Here is a 23,882-nt window from a genome sequence, read left to right on the forward strand (position 1 = left end):
CCTACAGTGTCTCCAAGCCCCTAACCCCATCTAGGCAAACAAACTTTAAAGAGAAAAAACTTCAATGGAGCTCCATGGCGACCATTTCGGCCAGAGTTAGAGCACCTAAATAGTGTACAGACACAAGGTGCAGTGTAGGCAGTTCAAGGAGTGTTCAAACGTTTAAATTTCAATTTCTGTTGCGCACGGCCTCTTCTCGAGGGCTTTTCAGTTGGATCTCGGCGCGGGCCCTTTGGTTCTCTTCGGCCCTCTGCGTCCGAGTCTCTTGCTGGACCTTGTAGGTGGCGACGAGCTCGTTCCGCCTCTTCCACCGAGGTAAGCCTGTATTCTTCGCTGTTGAACTCGAATGTGAGGGAAAATGGGTGGCCCCATCGGTACTTCACGCCTTTCTCTCGGAGCCAGATCGTGAGGGGACGACACCCTCTTCTTTTTGCGAGGGTCATCGCTGAGAGGTCCTGGTATATCTTGACTGTTGAGCCACGGAAATTGATCGTGTCCTTTATTCTTGCTTTTTGTAGAATGTCCTGCCTTTGCGTGTAGTAATGACATTTGATTAGGACCGATCGAGGGCCTCTCGCTGAGCCCCCTGCCCTGTGCACCCTGTCGAACTCGAGGGTCGGGGGGGACGGTTTCATCATAGAGAGACAAGATTAGGGATTTCACCGTGCTCTCCAGGCTTGACTGTGTCTCTCCTCGCTCTTCTTCCAGACCGATTATGCGGATGTTGGAGCGTCGCTCCCGATTTTCAAGGTCGTCCACTTTTGATTCCATGTCCCTTTCCTTCTGCTCGAGGTCTAGGAGTCTAGCCTCGTATTGCATGGTGGCGATGTCTCCTGATTGTTGGTTATTTTCAACCGCTTCCAGGCGGTCCTCAACTTTGGCGACTTTCGTTTGTAGGTCTGATACTATTTCAGTTAGGTTATTTTTCATTGATCTAATCTCCCCAAGCAGCAGACGGATGTCCGACTTTGTTGCGCTGTCGCCGTCATTGCCTGGAATGTCTGACGTGCTTTGGGCTTCTTCCGCTTCCATGGTTGCCAAGGTTTGTGGATCCAGCTTTGTTACCTATGGAGGCTCCAGGCTATTGTTGCAGTGGGCAAGGACTGCCGTGCCGGGGTGTGCTTTTACCCACGATCGTGTTTCTGTGGTTGGTTGGATCTTCGGGTGGAGACTCTCTCCGTGGTGGGCTGCCCCGGACTTCGTGGCACGTTGCCAGCGTTTTTGCCCTAAGTAACTCCGTTGCGGACTCAGTATCGCCCCCACCCCCCCCAAGCACTGCTCGAGTGAGTCGAGTGCCCCGCAGCACGGCTGTCTCCGTGCCTCGCAAGGTGCGTGGAGGGCCCTTGATGGTCCTTAGGTAGGCTGCGAGGCTCCGCTAGTGGTGACGAGCTACCACAGGGTTTGGTACTCGTGGGGGTCCGTGGTGTGGGAGCGGCGGGTCGGAGCTGTTGGGGTAGGCTCTGTGGTCACTCTGTGTTTGGGATTGCGGGAATGGCTGCTCTGCTCTCTTGTTGCTTGGTGAGGAGGGGGGGGAGCCTCGGTTGGGCGAAGGAAACACGGGCCTCCTTCCGCGGGCGGCTTGGTGTCCGTGGCCGACTGCCGTGTTCGGCCCCTAGGAGAAGGGTGGGGAGAACGTCCAGCGGCTGTATGCCTGGGCCCGCGAGGGTTGCTGGGCGGAGGTGCGGCGTGGCCCGAGTGTGCTCGCGTGTGACTGCCGGGTCCTAGGAGTTGGCCCCGAAGGAGAGGGGGGGTGGCTGGCACCCAAGCGGAAAGGCCCGCTTGGGGCACTGCTTACCCGCACCGGGCCGCTCACTCCGGTTGCCGCCTGCCTGGCCGGACGCCCGACCTCCTCCGGCAAGCCGGGCGCTGCGGACCGCTGTGGCTGTTCTCGTAGCTGCCGCACCTCGTTGTAGGGCTGGAGTTCTCCCGTTCGCTGGGCGCAGGATGCTGTTGGCGGGCTGTTCCAATCCTTGTCAAGTTTCTTCTTACGCGCGCGGCGCGTATCTCAGATGACGGCGGCCATTTTTTTCTCCCCTCACCTCGCTTTTCTGAGTACGGGCCTTCTGTGCTGCCCGGGGGCTCCCGATTGGAGGCTGATTTCTGCCTTTCCTCGCAGCCTTGTCACCTGGGTTATGGCTGGGTGGGTGCCAGGACGCCTTCTCTGCTTCGTCTGCTGGTTTTTCTGAGCTTTAGTTTCCCCTGCACTGCTCGAAAAGGTGATTTTATCGGGCTTGAAGAGGGAGACGGTGGCTCAAGCGACCATCGCGTCTGCGCCCCCTGGTGGTCTCCAATAGATATCTTTTTATTGAAAGTTTCTATGTAAAATTTTACACAAAAACGCCTTTAATATCAAGCACTAGGAGGCATCCATTTTGTGAAATGGACGAGCCTCCTGTGCTGGAATTAATCTCTGCCCTTGCGGCACTAATGAAGCAAAAGCCACCTGCTGGTAGCTTTTATTACAGCAGCTTTTGTTTCATTAGTGCCGGAGAGCAGAGAAGTGTACGTTATTCTATTTATGATTGCCGTGGTTATAAAACCATGGAAATCATAAATACAACAACAACCTTGTATGTATAATTGCAGTGGCTTTTGCTTTGAGTTTCCCGGGCTCCACTGGTACAGGGGAGCCCGGGAAACTCAAAGCTAAAGCCACCGCAATCATAAATACAACTGTGTTGTATTTAGAAATGCTGTGGTTTTCTTTTTAAGTTTCCCGGGCTCCTCCGGCTCGGAGGAGCCCAGGAATCTGAAAACCTGTTGCAGTCTCTACCTTTCCTGTTCCCACCCAGGCCCCCTGTACGGCTCTGGCCTCTCACTTCTCTGCTAAAACTCAGGACATCATGTCCTCCATCTCCTCTTCCTCTCTCAGCCACCCCTGGGCCATCTCTCCATCTGCTCCTCCTTTTGCCTATTTCTCTCAGACAACACCCGACAAGGTTTCTACACAAGTACGATCTATGAAAGTGTCGTCCAAACAGGTGCTCCCCCAAATCTATCAAGGACCATATTGACAAACTCGCTCCAGCCTTGGCGATTTCTAAAATCACTCTTCGCCACTTGAACTTTCCCCTCTCTGCTTAAGCACTCCCTTGTGCACCCACTCCTCAAGAAGCCGTCTGCCAATCATACCTACCTGGCAAACTATCGCCCAATCTCCATCACCCCATTCCTGGGCAAACTCTTGGCAAAGCTGGCCATATCCCAGCTTACTCTCCACACTGAATCTGGTGGTTGACCATCAGTCTGGCTTCAGAGCTGCCAGAGGCACGGAAACTGCTCTCCTGAACACCTGCGAAGATCTGCTCTCTAACTTTGATTCCAGTATTCCATCGGTCCTCATCTTCCTTGATATTTCCTCTGCTTTCGACACATTCAACCTTGCCATCCTGATCTATTGACTCTGTGAGAACCTGGGCATCACGGATCAGGCCCTAGAGTGGCTGACTTCCTTCCTTAGACCGTCCCTCCCCGGTCGAACTTGGTCCCTTTCTCTCTGCCACCTCTCTCTGTACCTGTGATGTTCCCCGGGGCTCTATACTCTCACCCTGGTTTTTCAACCTCTACTTGGCCCCTTTGGCCCACCTGATCTCTACCTTCTCCTATAACTTTCAGTGTTATGCGGATGACACTAAGCTTTCCTTCAGGATCCCATCAGCCTCCTCTCTCGCTCCTTCCCAAATGTCTATCCGCGATTCAGGATTGGTGTGCCTCCAATGATCTCTGCCTTAATGCCAGTAAGACAGATTTCCTTCTCTTTGGGACCCCTGCACAGGCTTTCCCCCTCTCTCACTCTGGCCACCAACCTTGGGCCCTCTTCCTTTGCCTTCCTGCGAGGCAAAAACTTTTGGCGTTATCTTTGACTCCACTCTCTCTTGCTCTCCTCACATATCAAGACGTCGCCAAGAAGTCCCACTTCCAGCTGCACCTCCTCAAAAGGGACTTCACCCTTTCACACTTTCCCCCAGAAGCTCACCATTTCCAGAGCCCAAGTTCTCTCTAGGCTAGACTACTGCAACACCCTCTTTCTCAATCTGCCTTCCTCTACTCTCCGCCCTCGGCAACTAATCCAGAACAGGACTGCAAGACTTATCCTTGGCCTCAAGCCCAGGGACCGTATCTCTCCATCCCTGAAATCTCTCCACTGGCACCCGGTGGCTGAAAGGATTAAGTTTATGACCCTTTGCATTGTTCACAAGGCTTTCTAGGGCCCGCACTACATCCAACGTTCTCTTCCAAAATACTGTCCTTCTCGACTCCTATGCTCAGCTACCTCCAACTCTATGGGTTAAACGCTTCTCCAGGCAGAGAGTGGGGGATATATCTCTCTCCTCTGCAGGTGCCTCCCTCTGGAATGGCCTCCCTACCCATCTCAAACTTCAGCTGGACAACCTGATGTTCCGGAAGCAGCTCCAAACCTTCCTCTTCACTGCTTTTTCTCTCTCCCTCCCCTATGAACCTACCTGTTTGCTGTACCGACTACTTGGTTGGCTACGCTCAAGAGTCTCACTGGGTACCAGGCCCTTTCTTGATCAGTCACCCTTGCTCTGCCTCTGTGCCTAACACCCACTTAGGGGATGTAACTGTCAACCTACAGTCCATTATTCTCCTTGCATTACCCAGAGCCGTGTTGCCCTTGCAGCACTTACTCAGAGCATTGCTGCCCTGTTTTCCCCTCCCCTTTCACTTCTCTTTCTCGCACTTGCACGATCTGAATAACACAAGGCCTAGTAAGATAGTTTGTCTTGTCCTCCCTCAGTCTTGTCGCGCCTAGAAACACTTGTGTAAAGGCGGGTAATAAATGACTTATACCATATACAATGGGGGGAAATATGTAGCCATGCGGGTGCAGGGAGCTGGTTGAGATTCCAAAAGGTTATTTCCCTCCTAAAGTGTTCTTTTCCATCTGTTGGGTAACTAGCATAGTATTGTGATGTTTTTAAAGTGTTGTGATGTCTGTTAGTGTGTCTGTACTCCCCCTGGTTTATTTGGGTTGTGTTAGTAATATGTTTTAGCGGAACGGCCAGGCGGATTCTGTGCCGAGATGTTGTTTTGAGGAGACCATATGAGGTGCATGGGGCTGTTGGTTACAGCCGGGTTTTGTTTAGTGGCAGTTTTCCCGCTTGGGCTGTTGATGTCAATCGGTGCTTTACCTTTGGACGTGTTTTGTTTTATTGGCATCTGCGGTCCAAAGGGTTCTTCATATTTGTCCACAAGCTGCTTTTTTAGGGTTTTGTGTGGTATGCTGGTCCCTGTGCAGTGGTGTGTTTTGGTATTTGGTATGTGTGGTGGATGTTGCATCAGTGGTATGGTGTTGTTTTGATGTGTGTGGTGGATGTCTCTTGTTTTGGGAACAGCTGAAGAGGTTGCAGCTGTTTGTTACAGTCGCTATAACTGTTGTGCTCGGGTTTGAAACGAGTTTTGGATGTTGGCAGACTGTTGTCTAACAGGTTTGTGTAAGGTTGGTGCTGGTTTGTTGAATTTCGGGTTTTTGGTTTCAGTTTTATTTTGTTTTTGGCGGCAGAGGCATGGAAGGTGGAGGTTTGAGGAATTGCTATTTTCTCTACTGGTATTTGCTGGGTATCTGCAGCGTTGCAGGGATTGGTGGTTTGTTGGGCGTTTGCAGTGTCTTTTGTGTTTGTGGTTGCACAGGTGGTTGTTTTGGTAGATTTTTTTCGTGTGGGGTTCCATCAGGGTTGTCATGGTTTCACCTTCTGTGGTTTTCCTTTGTGGTTCCTTATTGGGTTTGCGTGCTAGCCACACGTGGAGTTGGCAAGGGGCTTTAGTTTGTCTTTTCTGTTTGAGTTTTGTTTTCTTGTGATGGCGGTGTCTAAGTTACAGATTTGTTAGGATGTTGTAGCTTCGATTTTAGATGGTCCCTTTTTATGGTTGTGTTGTCTGATGGAGGGAGAGATGTTGTAGTTTACGTTGAGGGCCGGGTCTGCAATGTATTGAACTGCTGTGATGTCAGCATGGAATATTGGTGGGCGACTGTGCCTGTGGGTTCCAGGAGTGGCAGTTAGATCTGTAAGCTGGCTGCACTGAATGTGCCAGTGTGTCTGTCCTACATACTTATCTTGTATGGCATTTACCTGCTGTGTGACACGGACAATAATTTTACCTGTAAGAAGAGCATGTCCAGGCATTGTCTTAAACCCAAAGAGGTTATTTCACAGTGCCTATGTAAAGTGCCTTTACAGTAAGCTTTGTTGGACTGAAAGAGTTGTACTAGGAGATGAAGCAATATGTTATGTTATGTTAATTGTATTTATATCGTGTACCGTCACCAACGGAGTTGGTCCCCAGGCGCTCTGGCGGAACTGTCAAACAAGAGGCGGGCGGGTAGGTTAGTCGGGAGAAGGAGGATTAGGAGAGAGGGAGATGTGGTGTGCTGTTGGCGGCTTCAGTTCGGTATACACAGTGCGCTGAGCTTTGGTGCGAGTATTGGACCAGGCGAGACCTTGTGTGCTGTTGGTTAGTTGTTGATGCGATGTGGTAAAGTACATGCTGTTTACTGGGAGAGAGATGGTTGTGTGAATTTTCACGTGGGTTAGGTTTGCAGAGATTTGGAAGTTGGGTTAGTGGGGTGTGTATCCTAGTTCTGGAACATCTTGTTCCATTTAAAGTGTATTCCTAAGGGTGGGGTTATTGCTGCTGTCCATTATTGGTCGCCTAACTGTTTTGTGTGGTGGCGCGGCATGCTCCCCGTTTTACTCTAATGAGCTTTGCATAATGTGATTCGGTATATCTATTCTCCCCCTCTGGTGTAGGAGCCGAGGGTAGGATGCTTGCTATTTCCTTGCAATCTATTGTGACATAGGTCTGTTGGGCTTAGGTGTGGTTCAGGGCCAGGGTGCTATTGATGAATCGTCCTAGTATTTACGTCTTGGTCTGCCTATGTATTCAGTCTTTTGTGTTCTCCTAGCATGGTTGTCTCTCTGTTATTCGTTCGGTGTGTCGTGGAGTGTCTTCCTTATGTTCTGTTTTAATGATTGTTTGTTGTGAATCTGGATCTGTGTCTTCATTCATCATTGTTTTAGTTATGTGTGTGTCCCTGTGGGCAGTCTTCTAGTTATGAAGTGAAAAGCCAGGATTTGAGCAGTTTCTTGAATGTGTGTGTTCTTTGGTAGGTCGCTCCAAGTTTTCGGTGCCTGGTGGGAGAAAGAAGATCCGAGTTTTCTTTCATTGTAGGGTTTAGGTTCCAGGTAGATGTCGTTGCTTGATCTGAGCGTTCTTGTTGGTTGGTGTAGACGTAATTTGTCTCTCAGGAATTCAGCGCCTTGGTTGTGTACTGCTCTGTGCGCGATGCACATTGTTTTGAATTTTATTTGCTGTTTTATTGGTAGCCAATGTAGTGTTTTTAGCGCAGGTGTGATGTGCTCTCTTTGGGGTAGCTTGAGAAGCAATCGGTCTGCCGCATTTTGTAAGCGCTGTAGTTTTTTTAAGAAGTCATTCAGGCATACCCAGGTATAGGCTATTGGCGTAATATACTCTGGACATGACAAGAGCGATGATGGTGTTTGTTTTGTTGGCGAATGACAGGAACGGAAGGATCCTTTTTGCCGCTCGCAGAGTCAGATTGTTGTCCATCAGGACCCCCAGGTTTTTTTACAATCGACGATGATTCTGGGGTTGTACTGAGTTCCCTTGGCCAAGGTATGTAGTGGTTGTCTCCTCTGTTTATTTGCGACAATCATTATTTCTGTTTTGCCTGGGTTGATTTTGAGGTAGTTAAGATTTCATCCAGTTGAATACATCACGAAGGCAGTTTAGTGTTGAGTTTTCTTCTTGAGTGTCTTGTATTTTGAAGATTATTTGTGTGTCGTCGGCATAGTTGTAGCAGGTGAGGCTGTGTCTTTTGATTAGTAGAGATAGGTAGATGTTGAATGATAGTGGGGAGAAGGGTGATCCTTGTGGTACTCTGCATGTCGAGTTTCTTTGGTTGGATTTAAAAGGTTTCATTCATGTGATTACCGTTCTTTTTGTTAGGAAGGATTTTATCCACAGTACTGAAACCGCACTCATAGATCTCAAGGCACAGATAGATGAGCTGAGAGATGAGGGTAAGACTGCACTATTGCTACTCCTTGATCTCTCAGCCACTTTCGACCTGGTCGACCATTAGATCCTATGCAACCACCTACAAAAAGCAGCCCACTTCTCTCAAGAGGCAACTGGTTGGATCCAATCCTTTCTAAACAATCGCACGATGGGAGTCTTCTCCCCATTAGCAGCAGCCGACCCATCGCCTATCACCTGTGGCGTGCCCCAAGGATCCTGCGTTTCCCCGACCCTGTACAACATTTTCACAAAGCCTCTTTTTGATGTTCTAGATGGCCTGTGTATCACCTACACTAACTATGCCGATGATACCCAGATCCTCATCCCGTTGACGGGGGATTATGACAAGGATTTGGCCTTCGTCAACAAAGTGTACCTCATCATCCAGGCATGGATGGCCTTACATGGCCTATGCCTGAATGATGACAAAACAGAACTCCTCATTTATAGGGTCCTCATATAACCTCAACAAACTAGACCTAAACTACTCCTCTTTCGTAATTGATAATAATAAGATCACTGTAGCCAAGGAGGTCAAAACCCTTGGCTTCTATCTAGATTCCACTCTCACCTTCGAAAAGCAAGTTAATGCTATGGCATCCGCCACATTTTACACCTGCAAACTTATCAGAGCAGCCAAACCATTCCTCTCACCATCTAACGGTATCACCCTAGCCAGGGCTCTGATCGTGTCCAAAATGGACTATTGCAATGCGCTATATGTAGGTTGCAACAAATATATCACAAATAAAATTCAAATTCTACAGAAGAACGCCGTAAGAGCAGCCCTTAGCATCCCAAACAAAGCCCCCATTTCCGAGACTAGAAGATCTGTCAATTGGCTATCTACGAAAGACAAAATCTTCCTCAAATCTGTCTCTTTGACTCACAAATGCCTCCACCAAGCAGCCCCTCAATACCTTATAACTAAATTCACCAGACCAGCTTCTTCCCGCCCCCCTAGAATGGCTAATTCCAACATCATCCTCGTGCCCAGATTTAAACGTACGATGTCTGGAGGGAATAGCTTTCCTGTAAAAGCAGCGCAATTTTGGAATTCCCTACCACCTACTTGCAGAGAGGACCTCCCTTACTGCCAATTCAGATCGAAGACCATTCAGTGGCTCAAGGACCATGATATATAACGCCTGCCTGCTGCACCACACTAATATGACTGTAAATTTGTACACATAGGTGGTCAGCTGATCTGCGTAGATACAATTCATGATATAACCTGCATTTTGTATCTGTATATTTTTGTAACATATGCCTCACCGGCTTTCATTGTCTCTGATGCTCCAGCAATGTAACCTCAGCTGGACTTCATCCCTCTATATGTAACAAGCTTCGCAATCCTCTTGATGCCTCTGCGCCTTGCTACGCCCGGGTTAGGTGCGCACTATAAATAAATAAACTACAAATACAGTAGGGCAGTGTCTGTTATTCCCAGTCCTTCTAATCTGGTTATGAGGATGACATGGTTAACTGTGTCAAATGCTGCAGATAGGTCTAGAAGTATCAAGGCAATACTGTTCTCCGAGTCTGCATTTGTTTTTAGGTTGTCCCATATTGACAGTAGGGCTGTTTCCGTTCCTCTCAATGGTCTGAAGCCAACTTGTTCCTGGTCTAGTAGGCTGTGCTCTTCTATGAATTATTGGGTTGTTTTGTATAGGTACGTTTCGAGCAGTTTGGCTGTGTATGGGATGCTGGAGATGGGTCTATAGTTGTAGAGGTCCTGTACAGTTCCTGCTGTTTCTTTGAGTAGTGGCCTGATGGATGCTGATTTGAAGGAATGTGGCACTATCCCTGTCGAGATTAAATGGTTGAGGACATTCCTGTGATAGTCCATGGGAGTTTCTTGTTTAAGAATTGATTTGTATATGTCCGGAGGACAGCAGTCCTCGGGGGAACCTGAGTTGTTGCTTTGATTTAACAGTTTGACAAAGGTCTCCACTGATATTTTGGGGAAGCTTCGTAGTTTGTTTGGATGTTCCTTATGAGGATAGGTGCAGTCCGTAGTATGATAGACTGGTCTGCTTTGTACAGTTTGTTGGATGGTGATGATTTTGTTTATGAAGTGGTCTGCTAGGTCATTGCTTAGTTTCATCGAAGGAATAAGCGTATTGTTGCAGCCAGGTGGATTTTTTATTTCATTTATGATTTTGAAGAGTTCTTTTTGGGTGTTTAGTGCTTTGAAGATTCGGTCGTCGTCGTATCTTCTCTTTGCTTTTTGTATGAGTGGATATGTTGCAGAAATTTCAGTTTATTCCCAGTGTCCTTTTTGATTCTCCAAACTAGTTCTAGTTTTCGGTTTTTCCTTTTCATGGTGCCAAGTAGTGGGGTGAACCATTTTGCCATTGCTCTTTTGCGAGACGGAGTGCAAGGTTTTTCTTTGAGATGTCGTCCATAGTTGGTACCATCCAGGTGTGGAGTAAGGCTACTTTTTTGTCCAGGTCAGCCTCTTCCATAAATGTTGTTTGCCGTTTGCTGAACTCCAGAAGTTCAGTCAGGTTGGAGTTTTTGATAGTTTTCCAGTTTCTTTTCATGGTTGTCAGTGGTTTGTCTTGTTGCTTGTTTATTAAAAGGTGGTCATTGTGATTATGAAGGGAATGAATTGCGTTAAGTGTATGCCCTGCCGAGTGGGTTGCTCCTGTGACTAGTTGTTGTAGATTCATTGCTGCTAGCTGGCTGGTTAGAGATTTTTATGTGGTTGTGGTTTCTTCATCGAACCAGATGTTAAAATCTCTGAGGACGATCAGGGGATTATGTTTGATGGCTAGAATGGGGATTGCTTCTGTGAAGGCGTCTACGAAGGTTGCATCGTAGGTTAGTGGTCTGTATATCAGTAAGAATTTCAGGGTTTTTTGGGGGTTTACTGATAGGCGTAGGATTAAGGATTTGCATTTGTCAATGTTTAGTGCGGGAATATAAACTAGGGACATGGACAGCAGTAGAAAACAAATATTCTGACAGAGGTTATTAGGTCCAGTGGTTAGTGATAATTCAATTGTTGGTGGTCCAGGAACATGAAGGCACCAGAATGGTGAAGGGTGTGAAGTTGTAATGCATCAGTGCCTTATTCCAGTGATTAACTCCCAGCTCTGCAGCAGGGAGTTAAACCCCCCCTCAACCCCAGCCCCCATTGATCAGGGGCAAGTGGGCTGGGCGCCAAATGTTTACTGCATGGGGTGCTGCACTGTCAAGGCCAGCCCTGCAAACAGGGCAAGTGACAACCTTTTTATTGTGAGACTGAGCTGTGTGAGGGGCGAAGCTTCACAATATACCAAGGCCAGTGGAGCAGAATGAGCTTTAGCACTCCCACCCCCCCCAAATATATTGACTTGATGAGGCTGAAATACAGAGCCGTGGCAAGACAGGGCACAGACTCAGTACAGTGCACAGTTAACAAAGGACCGGCAATTACTAATGTAAAGCATTTCATGGGTAGCGACTGCATTCCTATGCCTACATTTTTAGGCAATTGAAATCGTGATGGAGTGTTAGCAGTTCGATGTCAGGGGGGTAATTTGAAGGGTGGGGGGACAGTGCAGTACAGCAGTCCTTAAGTGTGTGGTTTCAGACATGAAGAGAGCCAACTGCTTGTAACATTTAAGCTGCACCAGAAAAGAATTAGCAAAGTTAAATGCCCCCATACGAGTACGTTTTCCCCTCTTCTACAGTCTCCGAAGTAAGCCCCTCTCCCCGAAATGGTCTAGTTACACCCTTGTATGGTGCTACAGGGGCGGGGGGGGCTGGAACTTCTCAGCTCTTCGCCTTCCATAGCGTGCAGGCCACCATCCTCCTTGCCCCTTATTAACCCAGCCCCACCCCGTGGACTCCCAGACCTCTTCCTTATAATAACTGGTGTCCCTCCCTGCCCCCGAGCCACCGGGGTCTAAAATATCGTGTCTGGGGGGCACTTTGGTGGGCGGAGCGGTGGTGAGGCACGCCTGTCCCCAGGCCCAGACACAGCAGACTGACGACAAGCCAGATAGCTCCCTGTTAACACGTCAGGCCCCAGGGTCACCCTGGGTGCGGTAGGGAGTCGCTCTTTCTCTGGTACTGCATCACAAAGCAATGGAGCCTCCCCAGGGCATTCAGGGGGTGGGAGGATACCAACTGCCAGCCCATAGCCGTACTACAAACACCGCCTGCTGTGGGGCTTACACCGCCCTCCAGGAGCTGACAAATAGCTGTCGGCAGGGGTCAGGGCACCTTCTTCACTAGCCACACTCTCCCCCCAGCATGCCGTCCGTGCGCGCCCTTTGTGTTAACTAACTGTTCAGCTCCTACTAACTCTGGAAAAGGGATAGAAGTCATGAGGCGGAAATTAGAGAGGCCGGAGTACAGTCACCCATGGGGGAGGGGCAGTAGCCCGCAGCTACAGGGCACCATGAACGGGCGCTTGCACAGCTGCTTGTGAAGCTGGGCGCACGTACTGGAACAGCAGTGGTGCTGCAGGTGCACATTGAGGGGCTTAGTCAAGGCTGTGAGTGGTGTGCATTACTTTTACAGTAGGGGCTACAGGGCAGACTCAGGGCGTACTGGGGGAGTTGTGTGTGGGGGTCTTCGTATTGGAATAGCCCGGTAGCATTGGTACGGTGAATGCATGGGTCGAAGTGAGGCAGGTGCAGCGGTTAAGCGGTGGGTTGCATTGCCAGATGTGTGTGCGTTATCTGTGCCATGACAGTATTCGCCGAGTTGCTGCACGACAAAGCTGATGTACCCTTGTGTGTTTTCAATGTCGGTTTATTACACGATAAAGCAGATAAGCCATATCTAGCGGGTCATAATTAGGAAGTGTATGGTCGTGGAATAACGAAAAGCTGAAGTGGACTTTACTTGTAATCGTGAAAGGCTTTTAGGTCCAAATTCGTGAAGCGTTTCATTATATATCACACAAACCCATGATCTAGGCGCTAGACGGGCGAGTCGGGAATGCAGATCTCTGCTGCAAGGCAGGGAGACTGCGACGACTTCAGGTAATTGCTGACCTCAAAGAGCTGAGCAGCGAGTGGCCAGCCCTGCGGCGAGGTCCACAGCCTGCAGGTTACAGATTACACCCACGGCGGAGCAGACGAAGCCTTTCCTTCGGATGGCGCTCCCCTCAGCACTGCAATAATTACAACGGTTTACTGTCCGTTTTTAAAAGCGCAACAACGTGGCAGCGAGGCAAACAAAATGCACATTTCATAAAACCGATCAAGTCTGCGGGGGGGGGGGGGGTGAGGGGTGAACTGGTTTGTCCCACTTCACACAACACACACTGACAGCAAGGAGACACAACTGGCCATGGAAACTACAAGTCTGCCGGGTGGCACCTGTCTCCGCTGGTTTGCTATTGAAGGATACCTAAGCGTCCTACCATTTGGGGAATAGTAAAGGGTATACGATAGGTTATTTATGAGGTTTCTAAGCGCGGACCCGAAGCTCGAACCTGTGTTGCTCCGTGTCGTCTTGCACCAAAGGCGAGCACGTAACCCCTGAACTATCCTCCCGAGACAGGTCAGCTATATGTAAATTCGTGCTGAAAGATCGGAACTACCATGAGGTCGGTTTTATATAGTGGGCTTCTGCGCACTTAAACATACAGAGGCAGTGTCATATACACTGTCCATCAGTAATGGTAGCGCATACGGCATCCGTCCATGATTCCACTGAACATCATGTTGTGGCAGTTCCAAGGCAGCCAGCAAAGTGCATCCGCTCCAAGCACTAAATACTACAACTCTTTGACGGCAAATAGAAAACTACATGCCTTTTTTTTTTATTTGTATGTAATCAACTAGTGATTTTTACATAATCAATTTACTTCCTGTGAATTCTGAAGATTTCTAAAAGGTGAATCAAACACGCAAAAACAGAATTTCTGCACATGACTGGGTGAGTGTTGAATCCTGTTGCTGCACCCTACTATGTTTCATGTTTCGTGTCCTTTCATTTTGTCAAAACTGATTGTTAGAAGTTTTGTTGTAGCAATAGTCCATTTTGACTTTTCGCCTGACATCAGTCTGTTCCACCACACATTTTTATCTAGAACTGAAACTGACATCCCAAGAGGAGAAAGGTAAGCACTTCTTTAGTAGCTAAGCGCCTTGCAGTGCAACAATAGATGTTTCAAATGTTCTGGTTCGTCTGTTGCTTTGCATAATCTACATTCTTTGGAGGTCGCCTGGAGTCTAATGCAAAGGATTTCGCGTGTGGGCATTAGGTTCAGACGGGCTCTCAGAAAGCTCCTCATTAATTTTTTGTCCGGGAACTGTTGACATGCCTTATTCCAGTCGGGAAATGCTATTTCAATCTTGGTTTTACCTTTGCATTCTGGGACGTGCAGTCCTGAGTTTATAAGGGGAAAAAAATCCAGGTCTAGATGCCCCAGAATGGAAAGGCTAAACCAAGGCTGGTCTAGCATCTCACAACTAGAATGGGGCATGTTGCCATGTTTAGCATCATACGGATTGCAATTTAAATGTGATGAGCTAGCGGCTGTGTTCTTTGCTATGTGTGCACTTTATGGGTTGTGGCGTGTCCTGTAACTTGGGATGTTGCTAACATTGACATGATGGCATGTGGTGACCTGCTGACGTGTGGTGTTTTGGCAGGTGTGGATGTGGAGTGGTGTCTGCCTTGTGGCTAGAGAGTGCTTGGCTATAGCCACCTCCAAGTGCCACGTTACTATGCTTTTATACTGCGCCAAATCACCACCGGAGTAGTTCAGAGCACCTAGTCTTGCCCTTGGAGTGGCTTACTGTGCCACGCCAACGATATTCAGAGCTTAGGCCACTGGAGGAGAAAAAATATGTAAGGGAAGACAGTGGACGGGAAATAGATTCTACAAACCAAGGGATAGAGCAATTCGGCCGGGGTTGGCGGGGGGGGGGGGAGAACGTTGAGATAGCTCGGCGCTGCACATCAGTCCAGTAATTTGGACCGCAATGCAGAAAAAGGAAGGATGAGGCGGTGTCCATAAGTGTTGTTAATTGGACTGTGTTTCCAAGGCAGATATGAATTATTGTAAGTTAGTGCACAATATAATGTTGGATGCACGAGGGTCTCGAGAGCATGCTTGTGCAATACAGGAAGTGTGGTGGCTTATTGCCAGTTGATCTCTATACAATGTACCCCTTAGTCAAACTCTACGAAGCTCATTCTGTGACAGCGGAGTCCGAGCTAAGAGTGACCAAGTCAAGAACAGACTACGTATAAAGGTGAAAGTTGTTGGTAACAGAAACAAAAGGGAATTAAGTGGCAAAACGAATATGGTAAAATTAAAAAAGTTTTGCATCTAGATGACAAAAAGGCCCTTAGTAAGAGTTTTTCCCCCGTCATGATAGTAGACCATGTTAATTCACGGTAAAACAGTTTGGCGACTTACTGAGGAGCAGGCCATTTAAAGTATAGTGATATGTAACCATCTATAGTGGGAACATATATGCTCAGCTCCTTGGGCAGGCTGTGCTCATTAGACTGTGTGAAAGACATATGTATTACAAACAATAGGTAGGAAGAGAAGGGCCAGTTGTTTGTGATGGATGGCTGTATGTGTGCCCACTACTCCACCTTCTAGTGTATCATCCCAGTTTGGTTGGATCCCGCTCCAGGTTTTGGTCCTTGTGCCAACATTCCCCGTATTCACCTATGCAGTTTTATGTTAAAGGATATTTATACCGCACATTATCACCACTCGATTGGTCCCCTGGTACTCTGGCAGATCTGAAAAAAAGCAAGAGGGTAAGGTGTGGGGGGGGGGGGGAGGGGGTTTGCGCTCTGGCATATCTGAAAAAAAGCGAGAGGCTAAAGTGTGTGGGGGGTTAAGTTAGTAAGACTGAGCGGGGAAAAAAGGGCAAGAGAGCCGTGATGTGCTGTTGGCAGCTTCAGTTCGGTTTACACCGTTCGTCGAGCATGAGTGTGACTTTCGGTAGTTGTCATGTCCTGTTGTGCAAGGCTGTGTGGTTTGTTTCGTTGTGTCGGTGTAGAGACGTGTGTGAGATTTGTTGTGCTGTAAAGGTATGGTTGTGTTTAGATTAGAGTTTGAGAGGTGTAAGCAGAGGGATGAGTTCTTTAGTGAGGTTGGTTAGTGGCAATACTTTACCATATCCCCTCAGTTTTGGCCACCTGCGAGGCATATCTCTGCCAGTTTTGTGCATTCTGGTGTGCTGGGGGGGGTCTCACTCCTATTTTCTGTGCACAGTTGTGGGTTGTTAGTAGGGCTATTTTAGTGGTGATATCTCCTCCACCCAACCCCTCCTCCCCCATGTTCAGACTAATGGAGGTCTACATCGCTTTGTCCCCTGGCACATCCTAGTGTGCAGCCGCCATCACCTCCATAGGCCCCTTGAGGGCAGGTTGACCTCTTCCCTGTGCCCTTGAGCTCCCTGGGCCCCGTGGACTCTCTGTTCGGTCGGCACTCTTTCCCCTTTAATTCAAATGCCCTCTGTGGTTCAGCTCAGGTCGATCCCATCTGTCTTCTTTGTTTCCGGTAGGGCCGTCTATGGTAACAGGTGCACCTGGGTCTTCCTCCCATTCAGAGGCCTCTCTACTTCGCTGCACTTAGTCGTGGTCTGGCCTAGTCCCCCATCTTGCCATTTGTGTGTTCATTCCATGGGGTGCAGGTGTTGCTCATTCCTTTTCGTCCAGTTCTGAGTTGAAGGGCCAGGTTTTTAGGAGTTTTCTGAATTTTAGACAGTCCTTCATGGTTTGTATTTCTCTCTGGAGAGAGTTTCAAAGTTTAGCTGCTAGGCAAGAGAATGCTGATCCAAGTTTTTTCCTCATGTATGGTTTCAGTTCCAGGCGGATGTCGTCGCTGGATCCGAGTGTTCTGGTCATCTGGTAGATGCTGATTTTCAGTTGTATGAATTCTGCTCCTTGGCCGTGGATTGCTCTGGGTTATGCACACCGTTTTGAATGCAATTCGTTTTTTGACTGGCAGCCAATGTAGCATCTTTAGCACTGGAGTGATGTGGTCCCTTTGTGAGAGTTTGAGGAGAAGGCTGTCTGTTGCGTTCTGTATACGTTGCAGTATCCTCAGTAGCTACTCTGGCATTCCGAGGTATAGGCTGTTGGTGTAGTCTATCCTGGACATGATGATTGAGGTGATGGCCAGTAGAATCTTTTTGATTGCGTGTAGATGGAAGAAGCATTTCTTAATTATCGTGTTTACTTCCGATTCTAACGTTAGCTCCTCATCCATTAGGATTCCAAGGTTTTGGACAACTTTCAATGGCCTGGGTGCAATCCCATTTCTGTGGGCCATGGGATGTATTGGTTGCTTCCTTGGCTTTTGGATATAATCATGGATTTCCGTCTTGCTGAGGTTGACTTGGAGGCTGTTTGTGTTCATCCATTCGTAATGTTCTTCTAGACAGTCTATAAGCGTTGTGTTCTCTTGTACATCTTCGATTTTGTAAATGATTTGGGTGTCATCAGCGTAGTTGTAGCTGGTGCAGACATGTATTTTGATGAGGTTGATTAGTGGAGTAATGTAGATGTTGAAGAGGAGTGGGGATAGAGAGGATCCTTATGGTACCCCACTGGCTGTGCCTCGCGGCGCAGATTTGAGATTTGTCCATACTGTTTGTGTTCTTTCAGACAAGAAAGATTTAATCCAGAGCAGCGCTGTGTCGATGATCTCTATTTCTTCCAGTCTCTTGATGAGGATGATGTGGCTGTGTCGAATGCTGCAGAGAGGTTGAGTAGTGTCAGAGGCGAGTTTGTGTTGGAATCTATGTTGGTCTTTAGGTCACCCCAGATAAAGAGAAGTGCTGTCTCTGTCCCTCTCATGGGTCTGAAGCCGACTTGTGTCTGGTCCAATAGCTGGTGGTTTTCTGCATGTTCCAATGTTTGTTCCTAGACCTAAGTCTCTAGTAGTTGTGCTGGATAGGGAATGTTTGATATCGATCTGTAGTCGAGGTCTTCCACATTTTCCTTTGTATCCTTGAGGAGTGGTTTGATGGAGGCAGATTTGAAAGTCTGTGTTACTCTCCCTGTTGAGAGTGATTGGCTGAAGAGGTTTCTGTGGCATTCCAGTGGTGTGCCCTGTGTAAGGATTGATTTATAGTTGTCAGGTGGGCTGGGGTTATTGGGGAGCCTGCTTTGTTTTACCACCGTGAGGAATTCTCTCCTGATATTTGGGTGAAGCTTTGCAGCTTGTTCTGTGGTTCTAAAAAGTAGGTTGGGCATGGTGAACAATCTGGTTGATTGGTCTGCTTTGTACGATTCGACATATGTCAGTGATTTTATTTTTAAACTGGAGTGCCCCTCATCCAATGAATGAAGCGGTTGGGTTTGATGCTGGGGTGCTAGTCGTCTGTTCCTGGAATTATATACCGAAAGTCATGGCTGTATTGTATGGTGCCCTTCTGCAGTGCAGTTTGCTGTGTGTGTTTTATCACAGTCTACATAGTTCCTCGGCAGCCTGAGGCTATTTAGGGCAATTGTGGTTGGGTCCTCTGCAAGTATCTCATAACAGAACATTTACACACTATTTTGGCATCTAGATGTATGTAGTTTCAGGTAACATTGCAACATATTACCTGTGGCCCACTCATTTTGAACTCTCATTCGTTAGACTCACTCATACAACACATTGCCAGGCATTCTCAGCGGAGAGGGGCAGAATCCTATTGCATCCTTTCTATGCTCAACACTAAAATGTCCTTCCACATTCTCATTTTACAGTCTATTCTCAACAGGTAGGCTAGCTGTTTTAGAACAGTAATAGCAAGCCCACACAAATTAGCCTCCACTCAGGGTCCACTTTCAGCGCATTGCATACCACTACTACGAGATTATCACTCAGAAACAGCCTTAATGAAAATATCCCCCGTAGTACAGACACATTACCCTCTTCTCCACTCCCTACATGTTTTCCTTCTCCACAGACCATGGTCTGGGTACCCCGGCAGGCACAACATATGCCAACATCTCAGTCAACCCACTGGTGCTGTAAAGCGACCAGTGTGGTGATTTTACCATCTCATACAAGTTTTCTAACATAATATAACCATGTGCCACATTTGTTCTGTTCCGCGCCAAATTTTTTTCTGTTATAAAACATCAACCTGCATCAGTTCAATTCCAGTCTTTGCTCCAGTGCAGCAAATTGAATTTATTCCAAGGCACCAAACGATGTATATTAAAAAGGTACCAAATCTGTGCCTATACTCAGTGCTGAACTGGGCCCATATCAAAATACTGAACTGTTTTGCCCTTTACTGTTTGTGTATGGTTATCGAGATATCTACTACAAGATCAGGGCAATCGTTTTTCTACGGGTAGCAGCGGTTTTGATTTGCAATTGGTTGTTATTTACAATCCTTCTATTTGATTGTGAATTGTTTATACGTACAGTGTCTTGAAGCAGCTTTTGTGCAATAAATTAAAAAAAGCTGAACTTACCCATACTCCTGTTACGAATCTGGATCCATACGTTTTAGTGGTCTGTTTAATGCACACATGTACTGAAACATCAAAGTAATGCTTACCACCCTCACTGGGCAAGGGAGGCCTTCAGAGTGATGGACACATCGCTCCCTCATGATGACAGGGCCATGTCTAGGGGGCATAGACCATGCACCAGGACACCCAACCAACGTAAGTGCTACGGACACGCCCTTATGCTCCTTTACCCCAGGATTCGAAATTCACAGTCCAATGACTCTCCTTATGAGGTCAATAAACAGACACATAAACACTAATTTCTAGTGCATTACTCAGCAAGACTCCCAGGTTCATTAACTCCTGGTTCCAGCTCTCAGAGGCCTGGTACCATTGCTGCCAGAAGAAGCGTAGGGTGCTGGGCCCAGAAACTGTACAGAGGCTGCCCAGCCCCTGGAGGGGGCGCTAGAGGCACAGCGGACCACCCCTCTGGCCACCTCCCCTCCCCCTGGGGGTAACCAATGCCTCGCCTCTCCTGTGGGAGGCGGAAAGGGCGTTCCATTGGGCCGGCCTATACCGGCTTGGGGCGCAGGGGAGGACTCAAAAGCTGGGGGCTGCTGGGCCATCTTTACTTTTTCACAGCCCCCGTACAAAGTCCCTCCCACCCTCTCCCTTGTTCATGCAGCCGGCAGTTGGTTAGATCTGGGTAGAATAGGTTGGGCCTGGATGGGGGCAGGTGCACCCCGATGGTTAGAGAAGGGTGCAGTTGAGGAATTAAAGTTCTTTATTGTGTTGTGTTAACAATTGCTTCTGTTCATAGATTATGTAATTGTGTTGCTAACTTTTCTTTTTCTGACACAGGCGGAGTTATGGGCGGTCCTAGCCGGGGAGGAGTTTTGACATTGCCGATTCAGCCACGAGCGGTAGCTGGTAGCCACACTTGAGCCAGGTTCGGGCAGTGATGGACATTGACTCCCTTACGGACAGTCGAGACTCCTCGTCAATAGAATGCCGTGCTTCGGGTCGATTACTGCCCGAAAGTTGCTATCCAAAGGCGGAAAGCCGCTGCTTTGCAAACTGGAAGTGACAAGGGTCACCCGTGGACAATAAATCTTCTTCAAAGCCTGGGTAATCTAAAGGGCTACCTTAAAAGGTGCTGTAGGACCTTGCTTTGCTAAAGGAGGCTGGCACCAGCCCCAATTTGGTTGCTTGACTCCAATAAATGTGATCTTTCGGTTCCAAAAAATATACATCGTCGCTGTGGTTTTTATGATTGGGAAAGTAATTATTGCCTCTGTCTGGGTATGGGGAGTAGGCGATGGCCTTGCTATGATGAATGGCCCATTTCTTCAATCAAAACACACTCTGCAGGCCAGTGCACTCAGTAACAGTGCCTGCAGGCAGCAGTGACAAGCTGCAAGCCCCACAAATACCAGTGAGCATAGGATGCAGGTCACAGTACTCTCAGAAAACGAGGCCGTTAACTCCAGAACTCTCTGTGACATTGGCTGCCAGTCTCAGAGCTCTCAGCAACGTAAGCAGCCTATCGCATTGCTATGCCGACAGGTCCCATTAACAGACCACAGATCCAAGGGACACACACTACTAGACTGCAGATCCAATTGCAGAAACCCATAGGTCAGAGTTCTGCAGGTTTCAGCAATTCCGGTAATTTCACATGCAGGTCTTAGCAGTCATACAGTTCCTGGCTTCAAGATTTCCTTTAAGTTCCTCGATTGCAAAATCCACAATAAAGCTCATACTCGCAACACAGGAACACTGTCTCAACTTCATCTGTATTTATGGCAGTCAGCTGTCCAATCACACCAATGTTTCTTTTGGCTGGACCAACCACTTTCTACAGATGTCCGTAATCACTTGCCCCAGAACACTAAAGATTCTTCCTTTCCTCTCCTTCCCCCAGAAGCTCACAGTCTCCAGCGCTCTAGTTCTCTCTAGGCTGGACTACTGCAACAGCCTTTTTCTAAATCTGCCTGCCTCTACTCTTCGCCCCCTGCAACTCATGCAAAACAGGACTGCAAGACTTGTCCTTGGCCTCAAGACCAGGAATCGTATCTCTCCAGGACTGAAATCTCTTCACTGCCTCCCAGCGGCTGAGAGGATTAAGTGCAAAACCCTCTGCATTGTCCACAAGGCCTTCTGGGGTCTGGGGCTTCAATACCTTCAACTCTCTCTTCCTAAATATCTTCTTTCTCGAGCTCTTTGCTCATCTGCCTCCAACTCCCTCAGGGTCAGTCGCTTCTCCAAGCAACAAGTTGGCCGTAGATCTCTTTCTTCGGCTTGAGCCTCCCTCTGGAACAGCCTCCCTGTCTCACTGAAAATTGAGGAGAACTATCTCTGGTTCTGGAAGCCTCAAGACCTTCCTCTTTGCTTCTGCTTTCTCGCCTCCTCTCCCCTGCTGAACTCCTGGCTGAAACTGAAACTGCACTTGTCACCTGCCTACCCTTTGTTCTTGGGCCCAGGTCCCCTCCCCGTCAGTTGCACACCTGCATTGCCTCCCTGGCAACCCTTGCACTTGGGGCTGTTTCTGTATCCCTACAGCTCTCTACCAGCACTTAAAACCCGATGTCTGCAGTTACTTTGCACCTGCAACCAGCTGGCCGCACTTCTTTATTTATTGTTTTTATTTATTTACTGTTATTCTATGTACTGCACTTACCCTGCCCCTTCACCCTCACACTTTCCCCCTACTCCTGCACAATCTCAATGTAACCTGGCCTAGTAAGATCGTTGTCTCCATCTTTCCTCTGTTCCCCTCCCTTGCCTCGCTGTGCCTTGAAACACTTGTGTATAGGCGCGTTATAAATGCCATATCATATCCAATGTACTCCTGTTTCGCGTTCCAATCCCAAAGAAAAATATTCTCCCCAGAGTTCAAGGATGCTTTAAAACTGAAGTATCTGGTGTTGAGGCAGGCAGATACAGCTCGGCTATGACACCAGACTGAGTAAGTATAAAAAGGAAGGCTTCTTTATCATTTCAGATCAAAGGTAAGAAGATCACACATGAGAGTCAGGCAAGTCCACCCTCTTAGTTAGGACTCCCATGCTGCAGTCCCTTAACTGCCATTCATGGAACTCTCAGGTCCCTGTGAGTTGCAAATTCCACTTAGCTCCACACATTCCATAAGGCAATTGCATACATTCATACTAGTCACTAAAAAACATGTACTCCTGGACCCACACAAAGAACCCTCAGCCACAAACTTGATAAGTAACTTCACGTCCATTATCTATAACACGCTTAATAACGAGGAGATTTCCAACCGCTGGACACAGGATTCGAACCTCTGTTGCTTTGCGTCGTCTTGCTTCCAAGACGAGTGGCGCGTTGCCACTGAGCTATACTACCTGTGTCTTTCTGTCTATGTTCTCTATCAAAACAGCCAAGTAAAGAGAAATGGGGGCCCCAGAGGTACCATAGTTTTATCACACCCCACTCAAAATAATCCCCAACTACAGTCACAACTCGGTTTAATTCCTGTATTTATCTGTAAATACGGGAGATGCATTTAACATCTGCCTTGTAATATCCCACCTTTCAGTTTCCAGCTCCTTCTCTAACACCAGCCGAATTAATATTTTACTAGTAAGACTAGGTAAAACATATAGAAATGGTATGTTGCAGCGATCAATAAGCCCTCTGTGCAATGCTTCCTTGCGAATAATTAAGTGCACATTAAAAAAATCATAGTGATATTCTAGTCTGCTCCACCAGTACAAGACACTTCTTGTACATTTTAAAATGCATCAGATGTTCAGTTTATCACATGACCCCAAACCCATTCCACCAACGTGCTGGAAACATTATAAATATAATCAAGTTTACTCCCAAATTTTCTCTCAGTATGCCTCTACCATCATGACCCAGTCATTCCAAGGTACTACCGGTCCCTTCCAGGGATTACATCTGTCCCTGTATCTTCCAGTCTGTCCTTAACACTCTCATGGTTGCTCAAATATCAGCGATCACTCCCAACTACTACGAATCAATACCAAGCATCACTATTCAAGTGGAGTCAGTATTCACTAATAACTGCCAATAGCACACATGATATCACACAGTACTAGCCATTCCAAGTTAATTCCATTAAGTGTTAGACATTCAAGCCGAACAAGCACTAATTCACAATCGGTAAATACATACTTAATTCACAGTGAGTACCAGTCAACCTACCTAGTGTGTTGGCACCGGATCATTTGGATACTTTCCTAGTTTTCTCTCATCTCTTTCCTCGCGACGCCTTTACTGGTATTTTTACATGCCTGTGCCAAGCAGTGCCAGTCTCTTTTCCACTCCAGTTCTTGCCAGACCTTTAAAGCACCTCCCAGGCATTCCCTACGATCGTTGTTCGATTCACTGTCCTTTCCAATCCGTATCTCGGCCATCACAACCTCAGAAGACTGATACGCAGGCGCAAAAAG

General features: G+C 47.7%; 1 protein-coding gene and 1 long non-coding RNA gene across 2 annotated transcripts in view; one reads left to right on the top strand and one right to left on the bottom strand.

Moving 5' to 3' along the window:
- The window catches only part of LOC138503480 (uncharacterized), a 61,710-nt gene extending 41,027 nt beyond the window's left edge, over positions 1-20,683 (top strand). The window contains exon 2 of the long non-coding RNA XR_011279646.1: positions 20,299-20,683. This is a non-coding gene — a long non-coding RNA (uncharacterized lncRNA). The remainder of the gene's footprint in view (positions 1-20,298) is intronic.
- Positions 1-23,860, bottom strand: part of LARGE2 (LARGE xylosyl- and glucuronyltransferase 2) — a 417,721-nt gene extending 393,861 nt beyond the window's left edge. The window contains exon 1 of the mRNA XM_069623248.1: positions 23,635-23,860. The gene's annotated coding sequence lies outside the window, so the exon portion shown is untranslated. The remainder of the gene's footprint in view (positions 1-23,634) is intronic.
- Between the last annotated feature and the right edge of the window lie 22 nt (positions 23,861-23,882).

This window comes from Ambystoma mexicanum, chromosome 11 (genome assembly GCF_040938575.1).
Source record: "Ambystoma mexicanum isolate Mex_15411 chromosome 11, UKY_AmexF1_1, whole genome shotgun sequence".
Lineage (NCBI taxonomy): Eukaryota > Metazoa > Chordata > Amphibia > Caudata > Ambystomatidae > Ambystoma > Ambystoma mexicanum.